Source organism: Schistocerca nitens, chromosome 2 (assembly GCF_023898315.1).
Source record: "Schistocerca nitens isolate TAMUIC-IGC-003100 chromosome 2, iqSchNite1.1, whole genome shotgun sequence".
In the NCBI taxonomy this organism is placed as follows: Eukaryota; Metazoa; Arthropoda; class Insecta; order Orthoptera; family Acrididae; genus Schistocerca; species Schistocerca nitens.
In genome coordinates, this window is record NC_064615.1 from 375,932,926 (window position 1) to 375,946,734 (window position 13,809).

A 13,809-nucleotide genomic window follows, 5' to 3' on the forward strand; every position below is an offset into this window, starting at 1 on the left:
GCTTTGTTGACTATACCTGTGAGCAAGAGGGATTGTTATTAAAGAAAACTGTAATACCTTTTTACCTCATTATATATTGACGAAAATATTCCATTACACGAGCATCATAAATCATAAGCCCATCTCCTTCCTCAAATATATTCTGACAATTGCATCTTCTTCCATCTATACATTACACCAACCGAACAGTACAAAATTTCAGTCAACACTCAGATCGTCTACTCCCTCGCCCAACAGAACAACGACTGCTCTCGACATCCTCTGAACTACTACTGCTCCAGTGGAGGCGGCGGAATAATAATCTTTGGCGCAATCTCTGGCGCTGTGACTCAGTGTAGCCACCTTTCAATATGAGGAGCTACCAGCCACACCTATGGTTTAAAGTTTATTCAACTCAAATCATTGCCGTGTTCGGATTTTACAAATCCATCTACCAATGGCTTCTTACAGCTTTCTTTCTTTCTTCCTGGGTCCTCGTTTCGTGTTCGTTACTGGTGTGCTGCATGGCACACAAACATCCAGCAGTTAGATTATAAATGTCTTGTTTATGAGGGGCGGTCAAAGGAAACGGTGCGAAATAACTCTGGGTATAGAATGGCACAACTTGTTTATTATTACCAGTCACTGTTTCTTTTCATCCACAGCGCGTTTCAAAGGCATAAACTTCTGTCATCAGGTGGATTTATATGTGTTAATACGACGTGCGTGTGTTGTGTTCCTACTTTGAGGTAACCTGTGCCACTGTCCCCACTGGTCACAGGCTTCTTTCTCGGTCGTAATACGTCACATATACACTGTGGGTATATAACTGAAGTCTTTATTCTAAACTAATCACCACAGGCCTGAGCACAAGTATCCCACTACTTCACGAGCCGAAGAATTCCCTGTTCCCAGAATTCCTGTGGTTGTACTAGGTACCAGTTCTCCACTCTGTCCATCAGTTCGTCGTCAGAGTTGAGGCGCTTCCATCTGAAACGTTTTTTAGCGAACCAAACACATGGATCTCCCAGGGCTACATGTTCGGGCTGTAGGACGGATGTTCAAGCTGCTCGCACTTGAACTTTACCATTACGCTTTATGTGACCTTGGAGACGGGTAGACGCGTGGGGAGCAGAACCGTTGCCTCCGTGAGCAGCCCAGACCGATTTCTCTTGATACAGTAGTGTAGGCTACGTAGCGTATCACAGTACAGCTGCGTTCTACTCGATTCCCTGCCGGCTTAGAGATAATGTTGCTGCCTGAGATGGCAGCTCTGCGTTCAAAATGTCGCACTAAACAAATGGACCAGGGACCGCACAGGCTGGAAGACGTAAAGGTTTTTCCCTGCAGGAGGAATCCGATGAGTATCGGACCTCGGACGTCGAAACAGACGATGAACGTGACCTTACCTGCTGAGGGCACAGCTTTAAATTTCTTAGAGGGTGGTGACACATACGCACAGTCACGCCGGGCGCTGCATTCGCGTCCCTGTATGTACCAGTGCTTTGTCCCAAAGCGGCATATGCAAATTTCAGAGGTTTCGTTCATACGACGTTTCGTACCTTTTTATTTGGACACTCCTTACAGAAAAGTTCTCACATGAGATTTAGTCTAGTCTAGACGCAGACAGAGGCAATACACAGATTGCGTCAGGCTACCAACTGTCAGCAACACCACAACCCATATGAAAGTATCAACGCCGCAGAGAAACGGTAAGAGGTAAGCAAGAAGAGCCGGCCGGAGTGACCGAGCGGTTCTAGGCGCTACAGTCCGGAACCGCGCGACCGCTACGGTCGCTTTCGAATCCTGCCTCGGGCATGAATGTGTGTGATGTCCTTAGGTTAGTTACGTTTAAGTAGTTCTAGGGGACTGATGACCACAGCAGTTAAGTCCCATAGTTCAAAAAATGGTTAAAATGGCTCTGAGCACTATGCGACTTAACTTCTGAGGTCATCAGTCGCCTAGAACTTAGAACTAATTAAACCTAACCAGCCTAAGGACATCACACACATCCATGCCCGAGGCAGGATTCGAACCTGTGACCGTAGTCTTCGCTCGGTTCCAGACTGTAGCGCCTAGAATCGCACGGCCACTCTGGCCGACTAAGTCCCATAGTGCTCAGAGCCATTTGAACCATAAGCAAGAAGAAGAGAAGACGAAGAATGTCTTTCACTCCAGGGGAAAAAAAGGTAGTGAAAGGGTGATGGGCCGGAAAAGCCCACTACGTCTCCCTGCTAAGAAAGCGACAGAACTCTTCCTTTTCTGTTGATGATTAAAAACAGCGTTGGTGCTCCATTACTCAGGCTATGGAAATCAGCTGAGTGAAATACGTGGGCAGAGCATGAAAGTACACAAGCAATTTGTGTATGGGACAGCTTTGGAATCTCCCTGCCTTTCCCCCCTCACTGGCGCACTGAGGCTGCTGCGGCCGCACAGATGCAAAGCCCCTCCGCCACACGAGGGAGCCGGCTAGTACTCTGTCTATAGAGGGAGCCTGTTACGAGCTCCGCAAGTCGCCGGCGTTGCACGCGCCGGCCCTGCGCTCGCTCGCGACCTGACCCCGGCGAGAGGCGCCCTTTGTCCAGGTAATGGCCGGCCGCTATTTACGGAGCGCAATCCGGCCGCCAGAGCTGTTTACTGCCGGCGGAATGTGAGATACCGGCCGACGACTCGTGTGTAACCTGCAAAGGCGTGGCACCGCGGTGCGACACAGGGCCGACCCGACCCGTAATTGGACGAGGAGTACCGAACAATGAGGCGCACTGCCTAGCGCCACAATAGAGCCGCGGAATACATTAGCAAACAATCCCCCGCGGCGACCGGCCCTCGCTAGCCTGACCCGCCATTAAGCATTGAGCGCGGTTTCTTGGGCCGCCGGCGCAGCCGCCGCAGCCTCGGCTGGAGGACCTCTGCATAATATTCCAGCGCTCTCTGCCCCAGGTGCTCCAGTGCAGAGCGGGCTCGCCGGAGGCTAGATCATCTGTGGCACAACCTGTGTACTGCTGGCGGCCACTGACCCAAACAATCTAAACCGATGTACATTCCACCTGCTGCACTTCTTTGAACAAAACAAGAGACTGCAGGCTTCCGTTGCTTTTGTAATTGACGGTAAAATCTTTTGATTTTTGAAGCCGCGTCTTATTCACCTTCAGACGCCTAAAAACACTCGATTTTTCGAGCCGTCTGTTCGGATATGCTTCAGAATTCTTCTACACTGGTGTGCAGAACTTCAGGGCGAAAGTAATTTTCGTGTTACCTGTCACTTACAAAGTAACACAGCTCTGTCAAACTTGGATCATACATAGAAAGAAAGAACTGCTACAGCATACTGAACAAGATAACAGAAGTCCGCAGCTCGTGGTCGTGCGGTAGCGTTCTCGCTTCCCGCGCCCGGGTTCCCGGGTTCGATTCCCGGCGGGATCAGGGATTTTCTCTGCCTCGTGATTACTAGGTGTTGTGTGATGTCCTTAGCTTAGTTAGGTTTAAGTAGTTCTAAGTTCTAGGGGACTGATGACCATAGAAGTTAAGTCCCATAGTGCTCAGAGCCAAGATAACATAAGAAATACGTGATGAGATGACAAAAATGATACTTTTATTTAAAGAAAATAATTACACCGATGTCACCGTGATTCCCGATGGCCCCTGGACATTACAAACGACGGGACATTGTTCCTAATAGTGTGGTTCATCACTGCAGATGGCAGTGCATCCTCTGAAAAGTGCTCCCCTGCCGACCACATGATTGGTAAGGAGATCCTGTGTTAGGGCGTTCCGTTCTACCACCAGCGCCACTGACAGATGCTGGATTTATTACGTGTTCCCACTTATCTTGCAGTAAGGTGTTCTGATCCTCCACCAGCGCCGCTGCATTACGTGTTCCCACTTTCCTTGCGGTAAGATGTTCTGTTCTTCCACCAGCGCCGCTGACAGCTGCTGGATGTGTTATACACTCCTGGAAATTGAAATAAGAACACCGTGAATTCATTGTCCCAGGAAGGGGAAACTTTATTGACACATTCCTGGGGTCAGATACATCACATGATCACACTGACAGAACCACAGGCACATAGACACAGGCAACAGAGCATGCACAATGTCGGCACTAGTACAGTGTATATCCACATTTCGCAGCAATGCAGGCTGCTATTCTCCCATGGAGACGATCGTAGAGATGCTGGATGTAGTCCTGTGGAACGGCTTGCCATGCCATTTCCACCTGGCGCCTCAGTTGGACCAGCGTTCGTGCCGGACGTGCAGACCGCGTCAGACGACGCTTCATCCAGTCCCAAACATGCTCAATGGGGGACAGATCCGGAGATCTTGCTGGCCAGGGTAGTTGACTTACACCTTCTAGAGCACGTTGGGTGGCACGGGATACATGCGGACGTGCATTGTCCTGTTGGAACAGCAAGTTCCCTTGCCGGTCTAGGAATGGTAGAACGATGGGTTCGATGACGGTTTGGATGTACCGTGCACTATTCAGTGTCCCCTCGACGATCACCAGTGGTGTACGGCCAGTGTAGGAGATCGCTCCCCACACCATGATGCCGGGTGTTGGCCCTGTGTGCCTCGGTCGTATGCAGTCCTGATTGTGGCGCTCACCTGCACGGCGCCAAACACGCATACGACCATCATTGGCACCAAGGCAGAAGCGACTCTCATCGCTGAAGACGACACGTCTCCATTCGTCCCTCCATTCACGCCTGTCGCGACACCACTGGAGGCGGGCTGCACGATGTTGGGGCGTGAGCGGAAGACGGCCTAACGGTGTGCGGGACCGAAGCCCAGCTTCATGGAGACGGTTGCGAATGGTCCTCGCCGATACCCCAGGAGCAACAGTGTTCCTAATTTGCTGGGAAGTGGCGGTGCGGTCCCCTACGGCACTGCGTAGGATCCTACGGTCTTGGCGTGCATCCGTGCGTCGCTGCGGTCCGGTCCCAGGTCGACGGGCACGTGCACCTTCCGCCGACCACTGGCGACAACATCGATGTACTGTGGAGACCTCACGCCCCACGTGTTGAGCAATTCGGCGGTACGTCCACCCGGCCTCCCGCATGCCCACTATACGCCCTCGCTCAAAGTCCGTCAACTGCACATACGGTTCACGTCCACGCTGTCGCGGCATGCTACCAGTGTTAAAGACTGCGATGGAGCTCCGTATGCCACGGCAAACTGGCTGACACTGACGGCGGCGGTGCACAAATGCTGCGCAGCTAGCGCCATTCGACGGCCAACACCGCGGTTCCTGGTGTGTCCGCTGTGCCGTACGTGTGATCATTGCTTGTACAGCCCTCTCGCAGTGTCCGGAGCAAGTATGGTGGGTCTGACACACCGGTGTCAATGTGTTCTTTTTTCCATTTCCAGGAGTGTATGTTCCCACTTATCTTGCGGTAAGGTGTTCCATTCCTCCACCAGCGCCATTGACAGCTGCTGGGTGCATTGTGTGTTCCCACTTATCTTGCAGTAAGGTGCTCTGATCCTCCACTAGCACCACTGACGTGTTCCCACTTACCTTGTGGTAAGGTGTTCCGTTCGTCCACCAGTGCTACTGACAGCTGTTGGGTTCATTATGTGTTCCCATTTATCTTACGGTAATATGTTTCATTCCTCCACCAGCACTCCTGACAGCTGCTGGATGCAATACGTGTTCAAAAAATGGCTCTGAGCACTATGGGACTTGTCATCAGTCCCCTAGAACTTAGAACTACTTAAAGCTAACTAACCTAAGGACAACACACACACCCATGCCCAAGCCAGGATTCGATCCTGCGACCATAGCGGTCGTGCGGTTCCAGACTGAAGCGCCTAGAACAGCTCGGCCACACCGGCTGGTCAACACGTGTTCCCACTTATCTTGCGGTAAGGTGTTTCGTCCCTCTACCATTTCCATTGACAGCTGCTAGATGCATTACGCTTTCCCACTTCTCACCATATGAGGATACGTTCTCCACTGCTGAACATGATCCTCTTTGGTGGTCCACGTTTTATGGTGTAGCGAGGCATAATGCTGTGCGGGGTACTCACATCAAAATCTTCGAACAAGGTACACTCACTGGTTTCCCCATGTGTGTATTTTCAGGCGTAGGTTCTGCCCTGACTTCATTTTTATGGATGACAGTGTGCGAGCACATCAAACAACACAAGTAATCGAGCTCTTAAAATGAAAGAATTTTCGGTGGTTGGACTGACCTACACATTCCGCCTACTTAACTCCATCGAGCACATGTGGAATGCATTGGGGAGTCGTATTGCAGCATGTCCACATGCACCAACGACTATCTAACAGTTGTCAGCTGCATTGGTGGAGAAATGGAACGCCGTACAACCAGAACCCCTTACCAACTTTGTGGTCTGCGTGGGAGCACGTTGCAGAGTATCCACTGCCGTCCGTGATGATTCACAACCTGTTAAGAACCACGTCCTGCAGGTGTTGACATCAGCATAATTACTGTCTTCGAGTAAAAGTGTCACTTCTCATCGACTCATTGGGTGTTTCTTTCAGTGTACTATAGTGTAGCAGTTCTTACAATCTGTGGTCCAACTTCCATGAGCAATGTCACTTGGCAGTGACATATCATGCGAAAGTTACTTCCGTCCACAAGTTTTGTTCACCAGTGTAGTATCCCCGGGTAACTGAAGTTTTAGCCACCCAAGGACACTGGAAGCCGGCCGCGGTGGTCTAGCGGTTCTAGGCGCTCAGTCAGGAACCGCGCGACTGCTACGGTCGCAGGTTCGAATCCTGCCTCGGGCATGGATGTGTGTGATGTCCTTAGGTTAGTTAGGTTTAAGTAGTTCTAAGTTCTAGGGGACTTATGACCACAGATGTTGAGTCCCATAGTGCTCAGAGCCATTTTTGACACCGGAAGAATTCTGAAGAACATCCCAGGAGAGGGTTCGAAATGTCGAGTCTTCTACACGTTTAAAGGCGAGTATGACGTGGTCTAACAACGCAATATTTTCAATGTTCTCACCCCGTAGGCCGATTTCGGCGTGGGTCTATGGAGCACACATACTGTTAGTAAATTTCTTGGATGCCTCAGGATGGCACAGATATATGTGAAATTTTGTTTTAGTTATGTCTGTCCTTTGCGCAGTTACTTAAGTCAAGTGGTACCAATCTCTGAAATACTTCTGTTTACGCGACCTTTAAAAAGTAATCGTGCAGTGTGTCTATCTCGTTCCAATGTAAGAAAACTCGAATAATTTCCCATCTACAGAATGAACTAGAACTTCATTTACAAACTGTCAGAGGCGGTAATATGGACCGACAAGAAAAAAAGTGTAGTAAACATGTGCTTTAAAATCCGTGCCTCAAGAGCAAAGAGCAGTTGTTCATCTTTGATACTGGAAACACGCCCCGTCTATTGCTAGCTACTTGCTTTCCATATTTTGAGAGGAGGTAGTATGTACCATTACAAAATAAAGGTTTCAAATAAATGTGGGATCTAAAATGCATACCTTAAGAGTTAGGAGCTCTTCCTCAGTGGAAGAGAGACAAGACGAACAAGTGTTCATAGCTCGTAAGGTATGCATGTTAGAACCGATGTTCACTTGACATTTTTTTCTTCTTCTTTTGATCCATACTGCCACCTCTGTAAGTTCGTCAGTAGACTTTCAGTTCATCTTGCGTATATCATTCCTGAACTAAAGGTGCTGGCCGAGCGGTTCTAGGCGCTTCAGTCTGGAACCGCGCGACCGCTACGGTCGCAGGTTCGAATCCTGCCTCGGGCATGGATGTTTGTGATGTCCTTAGGTTAGCTAGGTTTAAGTAGTTCTAAGTTCTGGGGGTCTGATGACCTCAGATGTTAAGTCCTATAGTGCTCAGAGCCATTTGAACCATTTGAACTAAAGGTGCTTTTGTATTGGCCGTTCTTGTTGTTTCTAACATTCCAGAGCTTTCACCGACTCAGCATTACTTCCAAGACCCCAAATGCCTGCTCCTCTATCAACTCCTTCAGTTTGGACGTAGCCAGTTGGATCCCCCTAAATATAAATATTGCACATGTATGGTTTATTGCCAACAGAAATTCATACAGAATGGGTGTAAATTAACTAAGAATTAAAAACATTATTATGAACATAATGAATGTCATAAAACTGCTGTCACGAATGAAATCATCGAGACAGTGCAAAATATGATATTGGACGAACACGAATACAAGCCATGTAGCTAACTATTTGTGCCAAATATGTGCACAATTCGCAAAATTCTAATGAAAGGCAAAACCGAAAATAATGTATTTCATCCACAATTCGGCCTGAAATAAAAAAAGGTAATGATTTTGCGTGCGGATTTGTTACCTCTGCCCACAAGCGTACGCCGGAAACTCAACAGGATTCGCAGTTGTGGATGTTACACAGTAGCGGTCGTGCAGAAAAAAAAAGTTAAAATGGTTTCATCTACAGAAAATGTTATGACCACTGGTTTGGAAAATGGAATATTTGTATTGATTGCGTTGCAAAGAGCAAAGCAGAGAATACCGGGTACTATAAAAATCCTCTAGAGCAACCATTTCATAAATACGTTTTAAGAGGCGTGGAACCAAAAGGAACCATCGCCTTTGTTCTAGACGATGTGCTTTCTCACAAAAATGCTTTGATAGTGAGAACTTGAGGAATTTTAGTATTTATTTTGGGAACATTTTTTCCTGTTCACGGGATTTGAAACCGTTTGACTTCAAACAATACCCACATCTAAATGAATTTGTTTCTGGAGGAGGTTATGATATCCGCAGATGGGTATCTGGCAAGTTTTCTAGAAGAACAGGTTAGGGTTAGAATCTACACGCTGGGAACATGGGGACAAAGTGAGCTGAATTAAACGGACGCGAAGTTAAAAAAAAAAAAAAAGTGCTTCTCTCTACCCAAAAAGCAATCTTTGACTGTCAAGACTCTCCGTATCCAAACACTTGCAAAATTTTTCCTTTATATTATAGATACAATGATTTCCATAAAATGTTAGCCAACGCGAACTTCGGGGGAGAATTGAATAGATGTCTTGTTTCTGCTGCTTTTCATTTAATTAATTTCGGCTGTTCGTAAGTCGAGTCCTGTGCAAATTAGCTTTTGCATTCCGTTTAACATCTCTTGTTAAGGGTCATTCATTTTAACTAAAAACAACAACACAAGTACAGTTGTACACTATTTATTGATCGCTACACTAAATTTTTAATTCTAAGACTCTTCAACAATCTTTGGGAAGTGAACCAATGAGACCGTTTTGAAATAATCCTTTCTTGAGCAGTAATCAGTTTCATACTACTGGCTTCCTTTTAAACCTTTTAATTACTCAATTTAATTAAATTCACATAAATAAATACGAGGGCGAGCGGGAAGGTAATGCCTCCGATTTTTTTATGTGAAAACTCTTAAAGCTTTTTAAATAGAAGAAACGTTACTAACATTTTACGAGTTTACTCTTCATGTCTACATATTTATTTTTCAACGATAGTCACACTGGGGACGAACACATTTCTTCCGACAGGAGATCAGTTCTTTGGCATCGTTACTGTAGTGTGTTTAACTGTCACTCGGTGAAATCGTCGAACTTGTTCTTACGGGTTCTTTAAATTTCGAAAAGAGATGAAAGTCGGATGCGGCCAATTCGGGACTAAGCGAAGGATAATAGATAACGCTGAACCCAAGGTGTCGGATTACTGCATATGCCGCTGCGCGCGTCTGTGGTTTGGTGCTGTCACGCTGAAGGAGATGGTTCTCCATGTGTAAACGAACTCGTCGAATTCGTGCTTCCAGGTTTCTGAGCTGTTTGTCACCCACCGACGTCACACACCACAATTTTGCGCGCTACAAATCTGGAACCCTCTAGCGGCAGAGTGGTGAAAATATGTAAACATGAAGAATAAAGATGTATAATGTTAATAACGTGTGTTTTATTTAAATAACTTTAAGAGCCTTCACACAACAAATTCGGAGGCGTTACTTCCAACACGTCCTTGTAGAAACTATGGAGATTAAATCAATGAAATGCAGTGACAAGAAATAATTTCGGTGCAATCCGTTCAGAAAAGTCGAACCTTCTGACATACTCTTCTAATCTATGACCTTTTTTAGAACCTGCATGTACAGGCTGTAATAACTCGACATGAAGCACCATCAGCCAAGCGAATAAATTAATCCATTTATCAGATAAAGTGGTACCACCTGAGGCGTGCCGTCAGTCTTACAGAAATTGCATATGCATGACTGACTTCTCAGTAAGACTATATTGCGGCAATTTTCATCTAAATTGACGCAACTGTGAATATAATGACGCTTATGGTCAGGCGTCTCTAGCTCTGTATCTAAAAAGGAGGGAATTAATTAAGACGGACAGGTATACAGTGAACCGAAGCTTGTTCCTACTCGTCACACAGACGTATGACGCATGGCCTCTCAGCTGAACTCTGCTAGTCGTGAACTTCCGGCAGGTCTAATAGCTATCAAACCTATGTTTGTTGCGTAGTCGTTATTATGATTCATCAAGGTAAGTCTGGTACACATTGTAACAGAATATGTAGGGCTTGCAAGTGTGACGAAAATTGACATACGCAATGTCCTCCGACAGAAATACTACCTCCAATTATTAAAGAATACATAAAAATGATATTTTTAAGGAACCGTCCTAACATTTCTTTTTAGTGGTTTGTGGTGGAAAACATATATTAGGATGTTCGAACGAGGATTAACACGACGTCATCTATGTAAGATGGCTTAATCACTGTGCTTTCTCTTTCTGTCTTCTGGCACGAAAGGCACAGTGGCCTCTGGTATTTTACACACAACCTCTTCATTATACTGTATCTGAAATACTATTTTTAGAGGACGTCACAGCGCTTTGGGGGTTTCCCGCATCAATTTTCCGAAGTACTCCTGACTAGGCAAACATCTTCTTAAAATCCTCTTCTTCCATTCGAACAGATCGTGTTTGCCCCCTCTTCTCCTCACCCTCCTCCTCCTCCTCTCTCGTGGCTACCATTAGGTACTTTATTTGGGAAATTACATTTCTTTCTCCTCAAAATGGTTCAAATGGCTCTAACCACTAAGGGACTTAACATCTGAGGTCATCAGTCCCCTAGACTTATTTAAATCTAACTAACCTAAGCACATCACACACATCCATGCCCGAGGCAGGATTCGAATCTGCGACCGTAGCAGTCGCGCGGTTCCGGACTGAAGCGCCTAGAACCGATCAACCACCGCGGCCGATTCTTTTTCCTCGTGTGCTCATACTTTTTCTTCCTACGCTTCTATGTTTTCTCCATTTCCTTGTCGCGCGGTTTGAGGCGGCATGTCACGGATTGCCGGAGATGCGAATCCTTCCTCGGGCATGGGTGTGTGTCTTGTTGTTAGCATAAGTTAGTTTAAGTTGTGTGTGGGTCTAGGGACCGATGATCTCAGCAGTTTGGTCCTTTCGGAATTCACACACATTTTCCATTTCCTCGCAATTACATTTCCTTCACAGTATAGCAGTATTTTTCAAACGCACCTTAAGACTGAGTTTCAGTACGTATTATCATCTTCTTGTCACGAATTATATTTCGAATAATTTATCTCGTTATTTTGATAATTGCATTCGACTTCTGCAAGCTTATAGCTTACTTTTCTTTCATTGTGGATCTCTTCCTAGTACAAATCTGTCTTGTTGACACAAATTTGACAGTTTGCCTGTCAACAGTATGAAATGTAACTTTTAGTGTGCATGCGGTAATGGTAGTGTGTACAGTTTCCCTTTTTTCCCACGATGGTGATGTGAGAGAAGCAAGAGCGTGAAACCTGGCGTCAGCACATAGCAATAACACTTTCCATAGCACTAGCAGTACGGAGCCCGTTGAGTTATACTGAGTAATGAAAGACTGCGAAGAGCTTTGCAAATCGACTCAGGACATTCTGACACAGTTTGATTAGTGGAAACTTAACGTCACCATCTCTACTCCACTTGTCGGCACTAATGCGGACCAGCGACATCTGCTACTTAAGCACTTGGTAATACGAAGATGTGGCTCATGTAACCTCCTTAGTATTCGACGTCTTGTAGTAACAAGAAACACAAGAACAAGAGTGTTTGACACACAGTTCTGTTGGTATAGTGAGTACCTGCTGTGTTTGAGAGGATGGCTGCGCGAAAACTACAAGACATTTGGAAAAACGACACATACCGGTGGATAGAGCACCCCTCGAAGCTTCGTTTCTTAAGATGCCTCTTGGCGTAGTTACAGAGCGCACCGCTAGCGGACACGCGTGTCGGATCAAGTAGACAAATCATCCACTTCGTATTGGCACGTCGAAATAGTCGGTGCCTGCAGAGAGGCAGTCCAGTGAATGGATTTCAGAAACGTATTGCTGTCTGCAGCAGCAGCAACAGAAGCAGCTTCAATTAACTGAACGCGCGTGCCCTTCTGTCCGTGTTGATATTATTCCATGCCGCAAATGGTGCTCATATCGAGCACTTGTAATGTGAGTTAAAAACATGGTGCGATTCTCTGTCCACTGATGTGTGTCTGTTTTCTGTATGTCTTGTAGTTTTTTGCGGTCGCCTTTCGAAACCCTGGAGGTGCTTATGAATAACCCTGTATAAGGGAGCTTCAGCACTGAACGACGCTACTGCTATCTTACTAATCTCCAGACACAGAGCTCTAGCTCCAAGCTTACTAAACAGACAACAACAGCGAAAGAGACAGGTTCTCTGGCACTGGATTAACAAACCTTCTTGCGTCCTTTGTTCCTTACCTGGGGTTGAGTACGAGGTTATTGTCCGCCCGATTAACCGTGCGGTCTAACTCACGGCTTTCCGGATTGGGAAGGAGCGCCTGGTCCCCGGCACGAATCCGCCCGGCGGACTTGCGTCGAGGTCTAGTGAGCCGGCCAGTCTGTGGATGGTTTTTAGGCGGTTTTCCACCTGCCTCGGTGAATGCGGGCTGGTTCCCCTTATACCGCCTCAGCTACACTATGTCGGCGAGTGCTGCGCATACAAGTTATCCACGTACGCGTACACCACCATTACTCTACCACGCAAATATAGGGGTTACACTCGTCTGGTGTGAGACATTCCCTGGGGAGTGGAGGGGGGGGGGGCGAACCGCACAATAACCCTGGGTTCGGTGTGGGGGCGGCGGAGGGGTGAAGTGGACTGTGGTAGTCGTCGTGGGGTTGTAGACCACTACGGCTGCAGCGGTGACGGAGCCTCTCCGTCGTTTCTAGCCCCCGGTTCACATACAATACAATACGGGGATATTGGAAACGTGACTCACTCACAGACTGGCAGGGGTGGAAAAGGAATTCAGCCGTATCTTTCTAAGAGTAACCACCCAGGTGTTCGCCTTAAGTGTTGTAGGGTATCACAGAAGAATAAATCTGAATCGCCGAACTCTGTTCTGAACCCCCGCTCTTCTGGGTGGAAATGCAGCTCTTACTTGAGTAAGTCATGTTTTAATTATGACGCAGAGAAAATAAAGTTCTTTTTTTAATATCAGTTCTGTACTTAAAGATTCGACATTGCTTGTAACGATTGTGATCGCACAGTCGACCGTCGCACTCGACAAAGGTCAAATACTCCGTTTACATGTTTATCTCTATGTCATGGACCTGCCCTATGTGGACGTTTCACTGTACGCAGCATACTGTGTCCGTCATTCTTCGCCAGCCGTTCGGTAGTGTTTCTGGATTTGGTCTCTAACGATACCTACGACAAGCAGACCATTTGTGTCATCCTTTTAGCACAGCTCGGTGAGGATTTAATATAAGGCTATCATCAGAGTGAGTTGCCTATTTGATTCGCTGAGATGCTGTAGCTTTAGCCTAATTTCCTGTTTTGTTTAACTGCAGGAAACCTGT

The 13,809-nt window shown here is 46.8% G+C and overlaps 1 protein-coding gene across 1 annotated transcript in view; it reads left to right on the forward strand.

The window, feature by feature from the left end:
• The window catches only part of LOC126235032 (uncharacterized), a 188,713-nt gene that overhangs the window by 37,194 nt on the left and 137,710 nt on the right, over positions 1-13,809 (forward strand). The window lies entirely within an intron of this gene.